At 43.6% G+C, this 18,445-nt stretch overlaps 1 protein-coding gene across 2 annotated transcripts in view; it reads left to right on the top strand.

Moving 5' to 3' along the window:
* The first annotated feature begins 12,956 nt into the window (after window positions 1–12,956).
* Window positions 12,957–18,445, top strand: part of KCTD1 (potassium channel tetramerization domain containing 1) — a 99,262-nt gene continuing 93,773 nt past the window's right edge. The window contains exon 1 of one of the 2 annotated variants that reach the window (XM_066992884.1): window positions 12,957–13,066. The gene's annotated coding sequence lies outside the window, so the exon portion shown is untranslated. Of the gene's footprint in view, window positions 13,067–13,145; window positions 13,191–18,445 lie in introns of those variants that run through there. The other variant, XM_066992886.1, reaches the window with a different exon arrangement.

Genomic DNA, 18,445 nt, shown 5'->3' with positions numbered 1-18,445 from the left:
TCTACTGAAGGTTGGGGCAGGCTGGTTCTCTGGTTGTTTTGTTTTGTTTGTTTGTCTTTTACTATTGTAACTTCTAAAAGAATCAGTGTTAAGGAACGACAGTTTGGATGGGGCATGGGAGCAAAGCTAGTGGTCAAGATACTCATTTTTCCTTTCTTCTCTAATTACACTCACGCAGCCCCATTGTAATTTAAGATCATTTTGGGGAATTACAAGAACTGTGAGAATTCTTTCCACACTGATTCTTTTTTACACAAATAGTAATAGGCCAGACCTTCATATGAAATAAATCAGCCCAGACTATTTCATTTACAGTGTGTCTGTGTAAACAACCTTAAATTGATTGTATTTATTAAGATGCCAAAAATAAAAGTAAGAGGAAGCTGCATGATGAATGATTCATTTACAAAGGGTGCCTGATACCTCCCGAGGTTTTGGCTCAGAAGAACAAGAGCATTTTATGGAAACTCCTGTGTTTTATAACTCTTTCCATTTAATTTGATGCAAGTTCTTTCATCCAGTCCAGTAAAAACACAGAAGATGGTTCAGAACTAAGATTCAAGCAGGACTACATTATAAGATTTTAAGGCTTTGAAACAGAGCTTCCAGCTCAACTGGAACAGTGCTTGCCTAAATTATGTTTTCCTATGTTTACAGAATTTTACTGTCAGTCCAGCTTCCCTTTCTGCTCCTATCTAAAGCAAGCCACAAGCCTGCATTTAGGATGCTGTAGTCCCTGGACACTGAGATAACTGTGACACTGGGAGTTTCTCGTCTTTTCATATGGTCTGTCTCAAATGAGAATTCATATTTGAACCCTAATATCTGTGATGATGAGACAAATGGGCAGTAAACAGTGGCAGGCATCTGACAGGGGCAAGCTTCCAGTACGCACCCTGAGCTGTTTTCTTGCACTGTGAGAAGAATCTCTTCTCTTTTGGCTTGATCTTGACAGTGCTGAGTGACAGCTGATGGTGCTGATAACCTTGTTCTGCCATTGACATGAGCCAGATGTGAGGCTACTCCACCCTGCAGGGCTGTATCCTGCACTCACCGTTACCCTGGAGTGTTTACTAGGTAGCCAGATCTTACTTTTATCTTTGGCATCCAAATAAAGTAAAATCATCTTGCCATTATTTATACAGTTCTATTGAAGCAAAGTTTCCATGGATGTACACTGGCCTCAAATTCAATTAGCAGTGCTGACACTTCCCTGCCTTGTGATTCTTCACAGCTAGTTCATGAGTCCTTTGTTGGTTTCTGGAAGATGTCATGAGAGAAGCTGTGACAGTGAGGCAACGAGGAATGAAGCAACACTTCCACTTTCACACTGGGTGTATTAATCTCATCCATAAGTGAAATGTTATCCCAAATTAAAAGTATTCACTTAGTAAATGAATCACTGCTAAAGTCAGCTGTACTGCAAATGGGCATAATCAGATGAGCCCTTCTTTCTCTCTTAAAGGCTTTGGCGTCAGAGTAACAAACCAAAGAGCATGCCAGGAGATGCTGAGCAAATTCTTCCAAAACAAGTAAAATTGTCTTTCTTACAGCTGCATGTCTTCCTCTCTGTATTCACAAGGTTCAGATCCATTTGTCAGCCTTTTAGGTGGTTTCGAGTTGTGCCATTTATAAGCAGCGGGGAGGGTAAACGCACGGAAGCAACAATTGCCTCTCGGGATACTTAAACAACAAGAAAACAGCACTCTCCAGACAGGAAGCACCACAGAAGAGCAAAGAATTAGCATGATTAGGAAATGAGGTGAGCCAGCTAGCCTCTCACCCCAACAAGGTAGAAAGGATCAAAAGGTCTGCCCAGGTCTATAGGGGATCTGGGCAGGTCCCAGGAGTCCAACTGTGCCAACACCTGCCAAAACGTGCCTGGGATGGTACGTGGTTGCCTATGTTTTGGATTGCACTCAAACTTAAAATGAAACTCAGCAGAACCAAAACTGAATAAATCTGGCCGGTTTAGGCAGGCACTCTGTGAACGCACAGGGTATAACCAAGCAGCAAGAAACTGGGGGGAAAAACAAACAAAACAAAACAAGAAACACAAGCACGTAGGGACTGTATATTTCAACACTGTAGCCAAGAGATTCGTGCACCTAAGTGCCTTACAAGCCCTGTGCCCAAATGATATAGTAGGTGGCATTAGAAGGGATGTTTTCTATACTTCTGAAGGTAATCTGGTACGGAACTACCTACAAAATTAAATATGGCCACAGTATAGCAACAGTAACTGTTTCACCTACTCCCAGCTTACTTTGCCAGTTGATACATGACTGGTTTGGAGAGAGACATTTTACTAAAACCTCATGATCCAGACAATCTGTAAACACCAGCATAACCCCTTAAACAAGGGTTTCCCCTTTTGTTGTTAATTTTCCCTTTGTGCTGAGGGAATGTAATGAGCATTTCCATTAAGTCATGGTACAAAGTATGCACAAATGAACATTCATTCTAACAATAATGTCAGAAACAACTCACTTTTTTCCAAATGGTAAGTTTTAATTGCTGGCTTAATCTAGTGTAATAACAATGTGGAGGCTTTAGGCCTCAGTTCATTAAAGCATTTAAACATGTGCTTAAGTATCATTGCACTTAATGAGACTTAAGTCTCTTCCTAAGTGTTTAGCTAGTTCAGTGACTTGATAGAAAATCTGGGAAGTAAATATTTACTGATTAATTCAGACCACTGGTAATACGATTCCATCAAATAGCATCTGAATAAAAACTTCTAGGCGTAAAATCTAAGAATGCAAGGGAATTAGCAGGCTGAAGGGCAAAACAAAACACTTAAAGCCAGTGAATCATCTTGCAGCTACTATGAGCACTGTTTCAAAGGAGGAGCTGGTTGGCATACACCCGTACAAAAAAAAAAAAAAAATCAGTAAAAAGTAATCAAATACCATCATGCAGCAGAATCTAACAAGTCAAGCCTAAGTGCTAAGAAAACACCTTCTGAGAAGGTGAGGTTCTCTGTCAGTGACAGGCAGGAAATGGTCTGCCTCCCATCACTGGAGATCCTGTTGCACACAGGGATGGTTGTCTCCTACAGTCGCTGAGAACCACTCAATGGTTGAGCAGGATGACAGGCATCTGGACTTGGAGAGAGCCTTCAGGTTGCCTGTGACCCAAACCACCCACTTTAGAACACAGCTTTTAGGTACCTTCCTGAAAATTTCTCCATGGTTTGCCCAGTGGTCTTTCTTATTTTCCCATTTTTCTCTAAAAAAAAAAAAAAAAAAAAAAATTAAGAGGAGAAAACTATTCTGAATAAAATATTGATTACATAGCTCATCATTTAAATCTAGAAAAGTAAGGATTTTGTGGGTCTTAACTTTGTCCTCTTTGTTGCTCATACATAGATATATAGATAGATTGATAGAGGTACACATGTTTATATACACACATACGCATATGTGCAGAAGAGTACTCAGTACTACCACACCTGTAAAGGAGTGCCTATAAAACTGCATGATGTTTAAAGCCTGAACAAAACATTAACAGAACATGTTTACCACCAGTACTAAAGTAACATGAAATTGCAGTATGTTTGTTTCCACGAGCTTACACTTGGATATGATCTCCACATTAAAAGGAATTTACAGAGCAAATCAGAAATGAGAAGTACAACCCTGTGGTATTTAAAGCCATAGGAACTTTGTTATTGGCTTCAGTGAAAATGAGGTTTCCCTGGGACATACAAATTACTGGAGTGAACTAAGTAAGTCTCTGAAGGGTCCAAAAGGGTGATGGGCAGTACCCATCTATTTGTAACTTCTTCATTCACCAAAGTGTTATGGTCAAAAGAGACAAGGGTTCGTTACAACGAGGTTTGAAACTCAAATCTTCCAGGTAGTAAAGTTTTGTAATTAAATTAGAGAAGAAGAGACGGCTTAAAACACATATTAAGGGGAAAAAAAAAAAAAAAAAAATCCTGCAGCTTTATAGCTAAGGCCAGAGAGGGAACTCGTTGCAACAACTGTATTCGAGAAAGAGATTGTGCCTTTGTGATCTTACAACATCATTTCTCACTGAAAGCTGGCAAGCCTGCAAGTTCCTTTCACAAACATAAGTCATCTGCACCAACATAGTTAAGATGACTTATTTGGATTTTCTTCAAGCTTTTGACAAGATCCCTTTCTTAAAAAAAAACTGTAAAAGCTGCACAGTAGAAAAGAAGTGTTGTTCTCTGTTGTAAAAACTGGACTGGGAGACAGGAACTCCTGAGTTCTCATTGTATTTCCTTTGATCTATATGCCCTGTTCATAATAAGCCTGACACTTATTCCTTCTGTGGCTTTGGGCAAGTCATATAATCTCTCTGCCTCCTTTTCCTGTCTTGGGGGGTATTGCATGGATTAGTTGGTCAATGTTTGTAAAGCAGCTGAAGAGTATTGACCCGATTCTCCCAGGGAAGCAGGGACACTCAGCTTCTTGGAAGGTCATGACCAATAAATTCTAAAGCATGCTACAGAAAATAAATACCAGCAGAAAAAAAATAATGAATCCAGCCATGACACCAACTATACCTGTTGTAATTCACTTTGTTCCTGCAAAAGGCTGAACACACTAAATCCCCTCCCACAGCTGTCAGAGGATCCCAGGACCCTCCTGGTGTGGTTGGCATCTTTCAGGTTTTGGACTGTAGCTGTTGGTGAGAAAGAAGGGAGAAATGGACTGCTCCTCAGGGGGACACAGAAACCACTCCCAGCAAATGTTTGCACTAGTGAGCTGGCAGGGGAAAATAAACAGTGATTGAGCGACACTTGCTAATGGTACTCATTGTCCCATGCAGCTGAAAAGGATTGTGAGAAGCCTGAGATGAATTAAGAGGCATTGGTGTATCCTGAATTTGGGGATAACTGACGATCAAATGAGCTTAGTCTTGGACGCGAGTAAGGTAATAAACACTGGCACAATTCTCTCTGTGACATCATTAGTTTTACTTTGAATTAAGTTTGGTTTGACTTTGCTGCACAGTAACAACCTGCATGTTTCCACACCTATCTGTATGTGGGCACAGAGAAGTAGCAGAGAGGATTGCTCCTGTACTCACAATAGAGTGGGTTGTTTAGCTGACCATTGAGCTAAAAACAAAAAAACAAAAAAAAAAAAAAGGCAAATTGAGCACATCTTTCTGGAGCATATCTTTCTAAGAGAGAAATCGAGAGAGACAATATCATGGCCAAGGCACTGGAGAGTGGCAGCAAATGCCCAGGCAAAGGGGAAAGAATATTTTCTTCATATTCGTGCCCCTTTCTGATCATTCTGAATACTGCTTTTCACTGTTGGCTGGTATCATGAGGAGAAAGAGAGCAGCAGCTGCTGCATTAGCAGAACTCTGCATTTTCTGCCGGGGCAGAGAAGTGCAGGAGGCAGAGAGATAAGGCAGTTTTGCCTGTGTGAGTGCACTTTGGAGTGGCTATTTTTGTGCACAGGTAGTGTAATTGCAGAGAGAGGAGAAGGCCGTCAGCGGCCTTAACACAGAGCTCTATTCCTTCCTTTGCACCAGCAGCTATGCCAGCTACATCAAGCCACTGACTCTTTGCCAGCACTCCTTGCTATTAGCTCTGTCAGGGGAGTGTTCCTAGTATAGACGTGGCCTTGGCAGCAATGTTTCCTTGCTAATGTGCCCTTGTGAGATGCCTCTTTCATGCCACCTTCACCTATATATGTTTGGTGATCATCGTGTCCTTTCTTCTAGAGGCTCTCTAGGATGTACACTGCATGGTTCGGTCACTCCCAAGAAGACGGAAGACTGGAAGAAAAACAACAACAAAACCCCAAGCAGAATAGCAGAAGGTTGGCTGACAAGGTAGGACTTCTCTCAACATCTGTCTCATGCTGGCTAGGACACAGAAGGGTTGCCTGAAGGTATCTACGGGAGTACTGCCCTTGCATGAACTAGCACAGCAATTTTCATTGACTGTGGCATGAGAGGGAGAGTTTTTCCAGATGGGCATTTTTCCCTGGCAGACATTTTCAGCGTTTGCCTTAGGAGATGACAGTCTCTATTTTCACAGGCAGTCAACTAAAATCCTCTTTAAACTTGTAGGTCTCCTCATGTCCCCCTAGCAGCTGTGACAGGACCAGCAGGGCATGGATTAAAATATCGATGAGCTTCCGGCAAGCCACTACTTTTGACCATAAAATGAACAAATAAGAATAGTGATGAGGCGGCAAGGTTTGTACCTCTGGCTGCTGTCTCTACCCAAAAACCCACTGTTGCCTAGTACTACTCAGTGCTTACAAGTCCCTTGTATAAGACAAACTATCAGGCCATTACTGAAACATAAAAATCATCAATATAACTGCAGGTGTGATATCCGCATTACATATGGAACCAAGAATGAAGCAGACAGTAGCTTAACATTTTTGCACCACTCCTCTTTTACATAAACTCATCCATCAAGTAGGACTAGACTAGCCCAACTCCTATAATACCTTGCAAGCTTGGGAAATGACAATGATGTAAAATCGGTGTGAGGTGAAAAACGGCTGCTTTTCATGAAGTGGCTAGGAGAAAAACAACATTGATTTAAAAGTGGCTTTCTCCAAGTTATTCCAAGCAGAAAAGTACCACTGCTTTTCTGCAAAGAGGGAGCAAAGGTACATTAGCAATGTCAGTTTTTCAAAACTCATGCATAGCGTTGAAAGCAGAGGGTAATTTCTGTCTTACAGAAATACAATACAAACCAAAATACATTTTTGATTTGGAAAGTGCTACAGGCAGTACCTGGTCTTTCATGTGTATTTTTTTTAAGATATACTCAGTCTACAATGAGTGTAGAAAATAAGTATGGTTCCAAAATCTGCAGGTCACTCATTGCAATCACTATTTGTAGGTCTAAAACCTTGGAATGAACTGTTTCTGAGGGGTGGATATAATAACAGCCAGGTTCAAATGCTACAGTCAGACCCTTTCTTTATCCAGATCAGCCACTTGAACATCCCAGACCAATATATGCACTCCCAGACTTTGGGATATCCAAAACACAAATATGAATCCAGATTTTACAGCCTGAGTTTCTCTTAAAGCTGTATTTTCTATCCCTCTGAAATATTTCCTCAGTTGAATAGGATGGTTTATTGAGTAGAAATTCATGTTTCAAATAACTATCTCAATGCATTACCATATTTTGCTACTATCTCACACTTTCCAGAAGAGTGTGTATAGAAGTATAGCTATACTGAAAGAGAGTACTATATTGTCAGTGCCAATTTTCTCTCTGAAAACTCATGGTACAGTTGAATAACAACCCTGAGAATGGTGGTTTTAATGTTAAAATCTGGAAGGGAAGGTTGGTGTGTTTTGTTATTTAATAATACCAGATACCTCTGCTCATTTTCACTATGTGCACAGGTGTGCTCAGGGAATATTTTTATGGGTAGGAAAGCTAAGAGGTTCAGGCACCCAAAGGATGAACAAAGAGAGATTCTAACATAAATTTATATGGTGCCCTGAAGGTACCACCAGTGTATTATAAGGCTTCTCATGAGCAGTTTTGGCTCAGGCAATAGGACCGTGAAGCAAAGCTAAGTGGTTCTGGATCAGGTGAACTGAGAATGAGGCAGATTATACTACCTCTAGAAACCGTGTGTTTTGTTAGAGAGTACTAAAATATAAAATAGGAAAAACATTTAATCAAATGCATATTTTACTCCTTACCAATTCCTCTCCCCCTTCTGCCCCCCAGCATGCACACACATACATGCACACACACCCCTTACCCTCTTTTCCTCAGCGTAGTCTTTAATTAGAATTAGTTGAGCAGTTCAGTTGGAATGGTCTTAGAGCAATTTGTACAATCTCATGAGATACATTATCAGTTATGCCCTGAATTCTGCATGCTTTATCTACCAGACTGACTCAAATTTCTTACACGTTCAATTCTGCTGGTATTTCACACAGTCCAGCCCAGAAAAGCTCACAGTGACCATATGGGTACATTAGTCCTTTGGTAAAGTGGACACACTAATCTGAATAAAACATCTGGCTTGTGTTGGGGTGGAGGGAAGAAGTTTCAAATGAGCTTAGGGAAGAGAAAAACAAACAAACAAAAAAAAGTAAGTAACAGATAGCAAGAGAACAGGTGAACTCCAGTTTGCTGTCTGCCTTCACAGGTTGTGCAGAATTGGTTCTTTTCCACCTGTTTTGCAGAATTGTCTCTTTCTCCACAACTTTTCTGTGCAACAGCTCTCTGAAGGCAAGAAACAAAGGCACTGTGGTACTGTCCCATTCTGCTCCTCAAAAAGCCTCTCTGCAATCACCAAGCAAGCAGAGGGGTATGCTTCTCAGGGAAGGAGTAACTGGGGAGGGAAGAAAGAAGTAGAGAACATCAGAAAAATGCAGAGGATTTCCCAAAGTTCATTATAGATGCAAATATACATAGGAGGCAATTATACCCAGACTCTTAGTTTCAGTCCTGCATGCTCAAAGACAATCTTCTAAGCCTTTCTTTTTTAACCTGTCCACAACTGTCATGAATTGCCAGAGTTCTTAGCATCTCCAGCTTCCTTCACTGGCAGAGGGATTTAGGGGCACTGAAGGCTTCTGAAAGACACCCATAGAAGAGACCCCCCCCAAAAGGAAGAGAGGCTTTCTGTAAAACTGCTCTGTGGTCCCTGGATTACCCATACAGTCTGTAAGCTTATCCATATCTTCACAAGGGACCCAGAGACTCTCAGGAGATTATGATACACCAAAAATCGATGTTTCTGGGGAAGAACCTAATTCAACCTCAGTTTTCATTACTATTTAGAAAAATGACATACAAAGTTAAATGAACTTTACCTCCCAATCCAGTGATGCTATTTGTCCTTAAATCAGCTACCCACAGACTGTGCTCTCGTTCCCTGAAGCAGATAACTGAGAGCTTGGAGCCCAAGGTGCAGGGAGGGACACCATCTCCTCCCGCGGTGCACGGCAGGCAGAGCCATCATCTCTGGGCAGCTAAGTGCAGAACGAGGGGATCCACATGGAAATAGCTGGCAACTGTAGAGGGATACAGAAATACCCCTATTCAGTTTCTGTTGTTCTCCTAAATGCACCAGGGCATAAATGGCATAGGTGGTAGTGGAACAACTGGACCCCTTAGAAGCAGGGTAGAACTTAGTGTTGAACGAGTTCAGACACCTTCCTATAGTGCACTTACGGCTTGATTTCCAGTCATTTCTTCTCACAAGTGCAAAAAGGACATCGTTGCTTAGGCTATTTCCCTGCTTCCTATGGCTTGCACTGTTCAATTCACTTTACAGTTAAATAATAAAATCTATTTCTTCAAACGCTGCATCAAAATGTTACTGATAATAAAGAAAAAAAAAAATACGGTATTTTTAACAGTCCTTGGGGAAAACAAATCTGGAGATACTGTGTTCATAAATCTCTCCCTTTGCATGCAATTTAAAATCCTCCAATTTTTACTAAAAAGGAGAAGGAATCACTTACAAACTATCTAATGTAGGCAACTGTTGCTGGCTTTTATTTCCACACTAACCAGCTCTTCTTAATATTTTTGAAACGAGATTGATACACATATAAAACCCACTGAACTGCAGGAGGAAACTTTGAAAAGAAGGTCAAGCTGACATGAGGGCCTTCCTGAGAAGAGCCCCTGTACTTGTTTCCAGACAGGATTACAGATAAATCAGAAATAATGCCCTTTAGCAAGCGGACACATATGATCCGCAGCCGTTGGAAACCCTGCCTCTTCAAAAGCTGCAATTTTCCAAACTGTTAACGTTGACAATGATGCAGCAAAACTACTATAGTTTTCCAGAGGCTAATTAGGAACAGGTGATGATTTGAGCAAAAATTCAGAAATCAAATATTGAACTCAGTTTGTGCTCATTAAGGTTGCTATTCAGCATCAGTAAAATATTTATAATGCACAAACACAATGAAGTTTTATGTAAACCTGTTTTCGAAAAAAAAAAAAAAGATAACTCCAAGTAAAATAGAAAAGAATTTGGTTTAATGCATTCTCCTTTACATGCAAATTACCTCCAAGCAGTTGATAAAGGTAAACACTGCTAACATATTTATACATATATATTTATACGTGACAGCCCTTATGAGCTAGGCTGTCTTTTTGTGAACTCTACTGAAGTCAAAAATACATCTGTAGGTCACTGCACGGCCACGCCAGCAGTAAACTGAGGCCTGAGCTGAGGGAAGGAGGGCTGCGGGTAGCGGCTTCTGGGAGAAGGCAGGGTAACCACAGGCTGGGTCTTTCCTCTGCTCTGCTTGGAAAGTTCTGTGGAAACGTTTAATTTGCATGTAAAAAGAGATGCAGATGGTACGTCAGCGTAACCGTTAACCTTGGCTTCTTTGAGGATATCTCCGTTTTATTTACGTGCATTCATATTTTTCACCATCATTCAATGGGAAGGAGGAGGCTGCAGTCCCGTCATGGTACGGCAGCAGACAAACGAAGGTAGCAATATCTACCCCTGTATCTACTGGTAGATATCTACTACCCACCATGATTTGCTGCTACCCCCAGCGAGCATGTGCCCTATCCTGTTAAAGTGATGTGAGACTTAAGCCCATCATTTCTTGACTCAGAGATGAAAGTTTTACCAAATGAGCCTTCATGAGGTAACGAATACATTTTCTTGCTTATGAAGAAAATATACTTTTTTTTTTTTTTACCAGCTGTTGCCATAATTTGATAAAGCCCTCCATGCAGGTAAAATAAAGCAAAATAATATTTTTCACTTTTTTTAAAGGAAGGTACATTTCTATTTTCCCTCACCTTTCTCTCTAGCAGCCACATGCAACCTTAAAATTAAAATTTGTTCCCTTCCTGATTTTCTCTCTGTATTATGCAGGTCGCTAATGAGTACCAGGCTGCTGGCATTGCTTTATTTATTTATTAGAAAGAGAAGAGCAGCGAAGCATTTAAAACAGTCACATACAAGGAGCCATACAATTTTTTGCAGTGACACACAGTGAGACAGAAATAAAGTTGGGTCAAGACACAGGTCTACTGAACTCCATAAACCGCTCATTTCATCTGGATGGAAAACTTTGAGCGTTTTCTTTACTGCATTTCACTGGCAAGCCATAAGGCTTTAAGTTATTAAACAAGCGCTAAGTTCTTAAAAGGGACTCGGTTGCTAAAGCTGCATTACGTCAGTAAGAGTTGCAGTGACCGTGGTCCACGCAAACCCAAGTGGGGAAGGCACAAATGGTTGACTGGAGCTCTTCTTCCTGGGTGCTACTGGTTTGTTTGGAAGAATATTAACATTAAAATTTGCAGATGAGGCTAGGTTCAGTATTTCTTGGGGCATGGAAGTGTGTGGTTCCTTAAAGTTTTTCCTTTTAATTTCTGTCAGCCACTCTCAATTAATTAACCCAGTATATCTACGTGTGGTATATCACAATGGCAAAGCAGTTGCAAATGATGCGAGTCTGACGTGAGAAATGCTACCACGTTATTATTCTTCTGTTCAGAGAGCAAAAGAAGGGAAAAAGAATGGATTGGGTTGGATCTACTTTTAAGCAAGAGAATTAGTCATTCCTTAGGTTACACCAACTGCCTTAGGAGGAAAAGGCAATTGTCATATTTTGCATTATTTTATTTAAGATAATAAACACAAATATAATAAAAAGCTAAATGTAGGTATTTGCTGGATATGTCTGGTCCTATTCGGAGGCTTTATCGGGCAGCTTTGGCCTCCCAGCCTGGTCTTTTTCACAAGAAATGTCAGCAGAGTCTCTGAATTAATGGACTGTGAAGTGCTTAGAAACATACCGTTTCAGAAAAGTGTACTGCAAGGATGTGACACTAATGGGAGGTGACCCATGGGTTTATGACAAAATAGCCCACTGTAACAACAAAAAAATAGACTTCTATACACAGGAGCTTTGACCGACGCAACGTGCAATGGAGTGGGAGTATAAGCGGGAGGCAGTATAAGTGAACCCCGATCAGGAGAAAGATTTTCAAATTATTTTGTTATCCCTGGTTTCATTTTCGTCAGGAGAAGGGAGCTGCAAACTCCCAGCTGAAGAACAGGAAACGTGCAGGGCTCCATTTTAACTGGGTAATTGGGGAAAGAAAGTTAGTAGCATTTGCGAGCAATGTCACATGAAGCTAAGTGGTAAATTCCTGGATTTGCTTACATGGATTTGTTTTCTTTTAATTTTGCTGCTTCCAAAAAAAAAAAAAAAAAAAAAAAAAAAAAAAAAGCAATGCAACTCCTTCAATCTTTTTGCAATTCTGCATGGTTGAACATTTGAAATGAGTTTGTGTATCACCCCCAGGCATTGATTCAGACTTGATTGGGGCAAAGCAGACTCCATGTGCTTATTTTTATACACGTCATTTGGGAAGTTATATAGCCAAGGGAACAGAAAATGTGTTGCTCCACTGCCAAATTATCACATATCCCTCGATCAAAACGGGAGGTGATCCTAATCAACAAGTTGTGCGACCTTAGTGCAATGGCAATGTCAGGTCAGCTCGGGAAAGTGAAGAGACAGCTCTAAATACAAATAAAAAGAAGGAGAGAGGCAGAAAGAAAGAAAGAAACAACCAACAATCCTTATAATTATCATCATCTGCTGCTTTTCCCTCTTCTGGCAAAGAAACACTCCATCCATTTGCAGAAATCGCCCGCGGAAACGTTACATCAAAACTAATCACAACGATTAAAATCAGCTTTTCTGTGCAAGAGGAGAGTAAAAAGCAAGTTGGAGGCTGGAATGAGACTGTTTTTTCCACAGACACAAAAAAAATAAAAAATCCGAAAAAAAAAATATTACACGCGGAATATATATATATATCTATCTATATGCACGTTTCGAAGGAGATCAATTTTATGCCCGTGTGATCAGTTAATTTAATTTAACTTTTATTTCGGAGATTGATTCAGACTGGAGGTAGAGACATGAGCTAATTGTATCCTGATCCTTGCCTTGAGGGGTTTCAAAGCCCTGGAGCAACTATTCTCTGTATTTTGCTCTGTCTACCTTAGCCAAGCTATTGCATTTCTCTCTGGCGTAGCGAGGAGAGCAGACCGCTGCCGGGAGAGAGAGAAATATCGGAAGTGTGAGTTTGGGGGGGGGGGGGGGGGGGGAGGTTGGGAAAAGGGGGAGAAAAAAAAAAAAAAAAAAGGAGGAAAAAAAAAAAAAAAAAAAAAGAGGGACAGAGTTTGTCGGCTCCGACGTTCCAGGTAAGGGCTGCTCGGGCTCGTTGTTGTTCGCGGCGGAGGGTGCCGCTCGCTTCCACGCATGTGCCGGGCACCCCGCGCGGGGACGCGGCCGCCCTCGCCCGCCGCGCTCCCCCGCGCAACCCGCGCCCCCGCGCAGCGCCGCGGGGAGGCGGGGAAGGGAAGGGAAGGAAGGGAAGGGAGGGAGGGAAGGGGAAGGGAAGGGGAAGGAGGGAGGGAAGGGAGGGAGGAGGACGGGTGGTGGGGGCTCCTCCTTTCCCCGCCGCCCCTCCAAGGTGTGTGCGTGTGGCGGGGGGGGGGGGGGGGGGGGGGCGTTTAATGGGATCGGTCCCTGTTTGCGCGCGGGGGGTGCGCGCCTCGCATTGTTCTCCGGCGGGCTGCGGGAGGGGGCCGCCATTGTGCGCCCGGGTGGGAGCTGCGGGCACCTTCCCCTCACGCAGCCCCTCCGGAGCACACCCCCCCCCCGGCCTTGGCGCCCTTTGTTGCCGGGGCGGCGAAGGGAGGGCGGCCCTGCGGCCATTTCCCCCTTGCGCGGCCCCGGAGCCCGTCCTCCGCGGCCCCCGAGGGGGCTGAGGCGCCGCCGCCGCCTGAGGGGGCTGAGGGGGCTGAGGCGCCCGCGACCGTTGGCGGCTGAGGCGCCGCGACCGTTGCCGCGGGGCGCTGAGGGGGCTGAGGCGCCGCGACCGTTGGCGGCTGAGGGCGGCCGTTGTGCCCTCCCCCCCTCAGGGCCGGTCGCGCTGCCCCCGGTGCCCGGTCCCGTCCCGAAAGAATTCTCTTGCCCCCCCCCCCCCCCCCCCCCTTCTCAAAGAAAAAATAATAAATAAATGAAAAAGCCGCCCGCCGCCTGTTTTCAATCAGCGAGATACAAGTTTATTCGAGAATGCCCCGCGGGCACCCAGCGTGCTGGGATCGTTGGGGCAAATTAAAAATGGGCGAAGCAGGGCAGGGCGACCCCTTCCCCCGGCCCCTGAGGCACGGAGCCTCCCCGCTGCCCCTCGGGCATTATTATTTTCTTTCCTCTTTTATTATTTTTCTCCCTCACGCATCCTCGCTGTCACAAGCGCTTCGCCCAAAACGCAACTTTTCCGCTTTAATCCCTCCCTCCCCGGCCGCCGGGGGAGGGCGAGCCAGCGGGGAGACGGGGAGGGGGGGTTAATCCGAGGGAGTCGGTGCCTTGGCCGGGGGAGGAAAGAAAAAGGAGAAGAAAAAAAAAAAGTGGAACTTTAATTGATGCCGATTGGGTTAAGCTGCTCCCGTACGAGGATGCTCGCAAAGTAGTTGGGAGGCACTTGGCGAAACTTCCCCTCGCGCGTTCAAAATGACTGCGGTGGTTGTGGTGTGTTAGTGACGCCCCGAGCACCGGGCGAAGCGGCGGAGCACACGCTAGAGGTCCCTCTCCTAGCTGTCACAGCCAGGGTGTGCTCAGGTTGGGCTGTCGGTGGGGTTTTTTGTGGTTTTTTTTCTCCGTGTTTCTCTGCTGGAACAAGGCTGCTGAGACCCGCACGGACGCGTTATTCGGGGGCGAGGGGAGGCAGGCCTGGCGCGCCTGTTGGTGTGTGGTGCTCCCAGCCCTGCAAAACGCCTCCGAACGGACCCGGCTCCGCGCAGAGAGAGCTTTCGTGGCGGAAAGCCTTGCAGGTCGTCGTTGTGGGGGGCCAGGGACCAAATTTCACCCTCGGTTTTCTGGTGTGAATCCCGCTATGGATTTAAAGAGCGGAAAACTTGAATGAGGGTTTCAGGCTACGGTTCATGGTTTTTGAAAGAGAAATGTGCAAGCCGGTGAAAAGATGAGTATTAGGATTATAAAGAGCCAAGAGAGTTGATAGAGGTGACCACAAACAACTTATCCCAAGCAATTTTCATATCCAGACCGTGCTACAGAACTAACTCATCCCCCCAGCCTTCACATATTACAAGCAGTATTATCACCATTTTACGGATGGAGAAACTGAGAAATAAAAAGAAGGTCACTGACTTGCCTAAAGCCATATAGCAAATAAAAGATAGATCTGGAATCAGCTAGGACAGATTTAGATCTCTTGCGGATTTGCACTGTTGTAACCGTTGATTTCAGGAGAATTCTTCTGGATTTGAGCCAGATTCAGACCTTAGGTGTTGCTCTGTCCCTTTGAAACCGCCTCCATTTAAATTCCATTTTGAACACGACCGAATTAGACGCGAGAATGTAGGGGGGATGTTTGGCGTACATCTCATTTTCAAAAGACAATTTACTGCAAAACTTTGGGACTGCGTTGGCTCTGGATTCCTTCTGTTCTTTTCGTTACAATTTCATCTGTCACATCAGCATAGTTCCCTAGTTGGTTTTTGGTATTGTTCCTTTAATGAACAATTTCCTCATGTCTAGTGCAGCTTTTGTTGCTGGCTTCTGAGAAGCGCTACTTGCCAGATGTCTCCGAATGAAGCCTTCGGTTTTAGGCTGGGACAACCTGAGAACAAACGGTTCTGCATGAGGCAGGCTTCCACTCATTGTGGGTCTTACTCACGCAGGAATGAAAAATCGCATGACTATCGTGTATAGAAAAGCCAACCCCTCGTGCTGGAAAGGCTGCGTGTAGAAGAACTGCACACACAGGCTTCTTATTGGATTATGTTAAGTTTATGTATGGAGAAAATGTGTCGTGAAAGGAAATACTCAGTGATCGTAACAAATGTGAGGACATTATTCAAAGTGGGGTCTCTCACAATTAACAAAATATCATATCTGCTACTCACAGTTGGGCACAATTTCGCATAAGCCCAGCTGGGAAGGAAAGATATTTCTGCTTTCTGTAGTCTAGCTACTTTAGAAACATTTTCAGGATACCGTAAAACAGACACAGATGTGCAGATTGTGATTATGGTGCTTTGCTGTTCATTTATTAATGTGTGCTGGCATATACAAATCACGGCCACTAAAACGCAGTGTAAAGTTCCTGCTTTGGTGTAACTAGTCATCAGCGGGATTCAGTAGGATGCTGATGCTTCGGGGAGCTCACAGTCGTCCAGTGTTGCTAACACTGCTGCAGTGAGGGTCCCACCTTGATGCGTGGGGAAGAGGGCACAGAACATGGGTGAAATTAAAAGTATTCCCCCTCCCCGAACTTCGGCCTTATGTGTTCATGAAATTAAAAGCATTTAGGTGGGAATTAGCCCCACAGAAGGCGTGCGAATTGTTTAAGACCATGAACTGATTCACTGGCTGAGCTGAGCTTTAAATTCCAGAGCTTTAGCCTCCTTTTTCACATTCCGTGCAGTAAACTTCTGTGCCTCACTGGCAATATGTGTTCAGCTCTGCGCTGGTACCAGAGGAAAAATAATGTTGATCAGAAGCAAATTTCAGCAGAGATGCCTGCTGTTACTTATTTTGGACACTTTTACACTGCTGCAGTGGAGCCAAGTTGGATCTCCTTCCAGGAAACAAATTTAGTTAGTTGTTTCTTTTTTTTGTTTGTTTTTTTTTTTTGTTTTTCTGACAGAAACATAACTCTTACTTTAAATGGAATCTCTTCTGTTGGTCTGCATTGTACTTATGTTTTCTTTTTACAGCCTGGATAAATTTCATCTCTGGTATAGTTCCATCAACTTCTGTGTTGTTTCACAAAGAATTAATTTGCCTTACTGTGCTAAAATACAGATTTCTGTTGTCCTACTTTCTGTAGAACACAGTTGTTTTTTTTTCAGATTGAAGGTGAATAATATAAAATGCAAATCTTCATTTTTATTTTGTCCACTTTACTACTGGTGCAGGCAGAGGTACCTCTTCTTTCCCTACTTCTCTGGTAAATGATGTTGAACATATTTATACGCTTAGAGAATGTGTATGGGGGGGGGGGAGGAGGGGGAGAGGCAGTAAATACTATCTTTCTAGCTGGTAATACCTTGAGCATTTTTTAAATATACGCGAAAGCCATGAGCACATTCCACGTTGATGATGTACATCATAGTTTTAATGATCTTGGGTTGTCTGCTGTGAATTTTAATCAAGCTTTTGATGCAGAAATCCAATCATCCCCTACCCAACTGAACCAAAGTGGGTGCCGATGCATGTTCAGTTGCTTTAAACCCATGTTTATGAAATAAATGGCTCACCTGATAACCTTCTCCTGATAGCTGCTCGTAGGGCTGGTTCCCCCCACTGGCAAAGGAAGCTGCCAGTTTGATGTGGTTGGCAGGTTAGCACAAATGCGGCTTTGCAGGTGGTTTATTTGTAGCCGAAGTCTACAGGTGAGGGATACAAACCTTAGAAGTGCTTGTCGGGGCAGAGGACAACTCATCCTGACAATTTATTCAGTGGCTTTTGCTCAACTATTTTTTTCCTTGCCCGATGCACTCACACTGAATAAGAAACAACCCTGTGGAAAAAATAAAAATAAAATAAAAATAGCACTGCACAAGAGGGTTGTCCCCTCTGATGGGGAAGGAGCTCTGTCTCACCTAGGCTTTCTGCTTGTGGTTCCCAAGTCAGACCTGTACAATTGCAGTCATTGCAATTGCACCTCAACCAGCACTGGTGGCCCCAGACCTTGGGTTCAGTGTGAGCGTCTGTGGGGTTTCCTTTATTTTCACGGGAACAATTCCGGGTGACTTACAGGACAGCTGTGATGTGGGGCTGTAACTGGCAGTGCCTAGGATCGCCCATATGCAGCCCACTCCTGGCTCAGGGTGAGTATGGTGGCCCTTGTCAAACACGCAGCTGGTGTGGGGACAGAACTGTCTCCTACTGCTGTAGCAAGATTTGCCAGGCTTCATCTGTCATAGCCTTTCGTTCTCCTGAAAGAACTGTGAAATCCCATTGTGGTTTGGCTGGGCAGAAATTATGGGAGGTTGTCCCAGGCCAGGCATTTCCAGCAGACATGAAGAAATATTCATACGCACGTATGAATTTCACCCGTAAGGCACGGGTGAAACAATCTAGAACAGGGTGTGCAGCTCACAGCATCCATCCTGGAGAACGATGAACCTAGGCTGGAACCAGAGCTAGAAGGATGACCAGAGAGTGGAGTATGTGTCTTGTGAAAGGAGGTGCAAAGGGGCTTGAATGTCCAAGTTGGCAAAACACAGTCTGGAAAGAGATACGAGCATTCTCTGTAAGTATACATAGGTAGTAAATCCCAGAGAGAAAAGATCTGCTCAATCTAAGTGACAATAAATGTGGCCCTGTTTAGTGTTTGTGTCCAGGAACACTTTCGGATGCAATATCTACAAGATGCAGTTTAAAGTGAGATACCTTTAATTTGGTAATGCTCTGCTTTGGGCAT

Source organism: Anser cygnoides, chromosome 2, assembly GCF_040182565.1.
Source record: "Anser cygnoides isolate HZ-2024a breed goose chromosome 2, Taihu_goose_T2T_genome, whole genome shotgun sequence".
NCBI classification, from domain to species: domain Eukaryota; kingdom Metazoa; phylum Chordata; class Aves; order Anseriformes; family Anatidae; genus Anser; species Anser cygnoides.
Note: the sequence above shows the minus strand (reverse complement) of the source record. Positions and strands in the feature narration are given on the sequence as shown.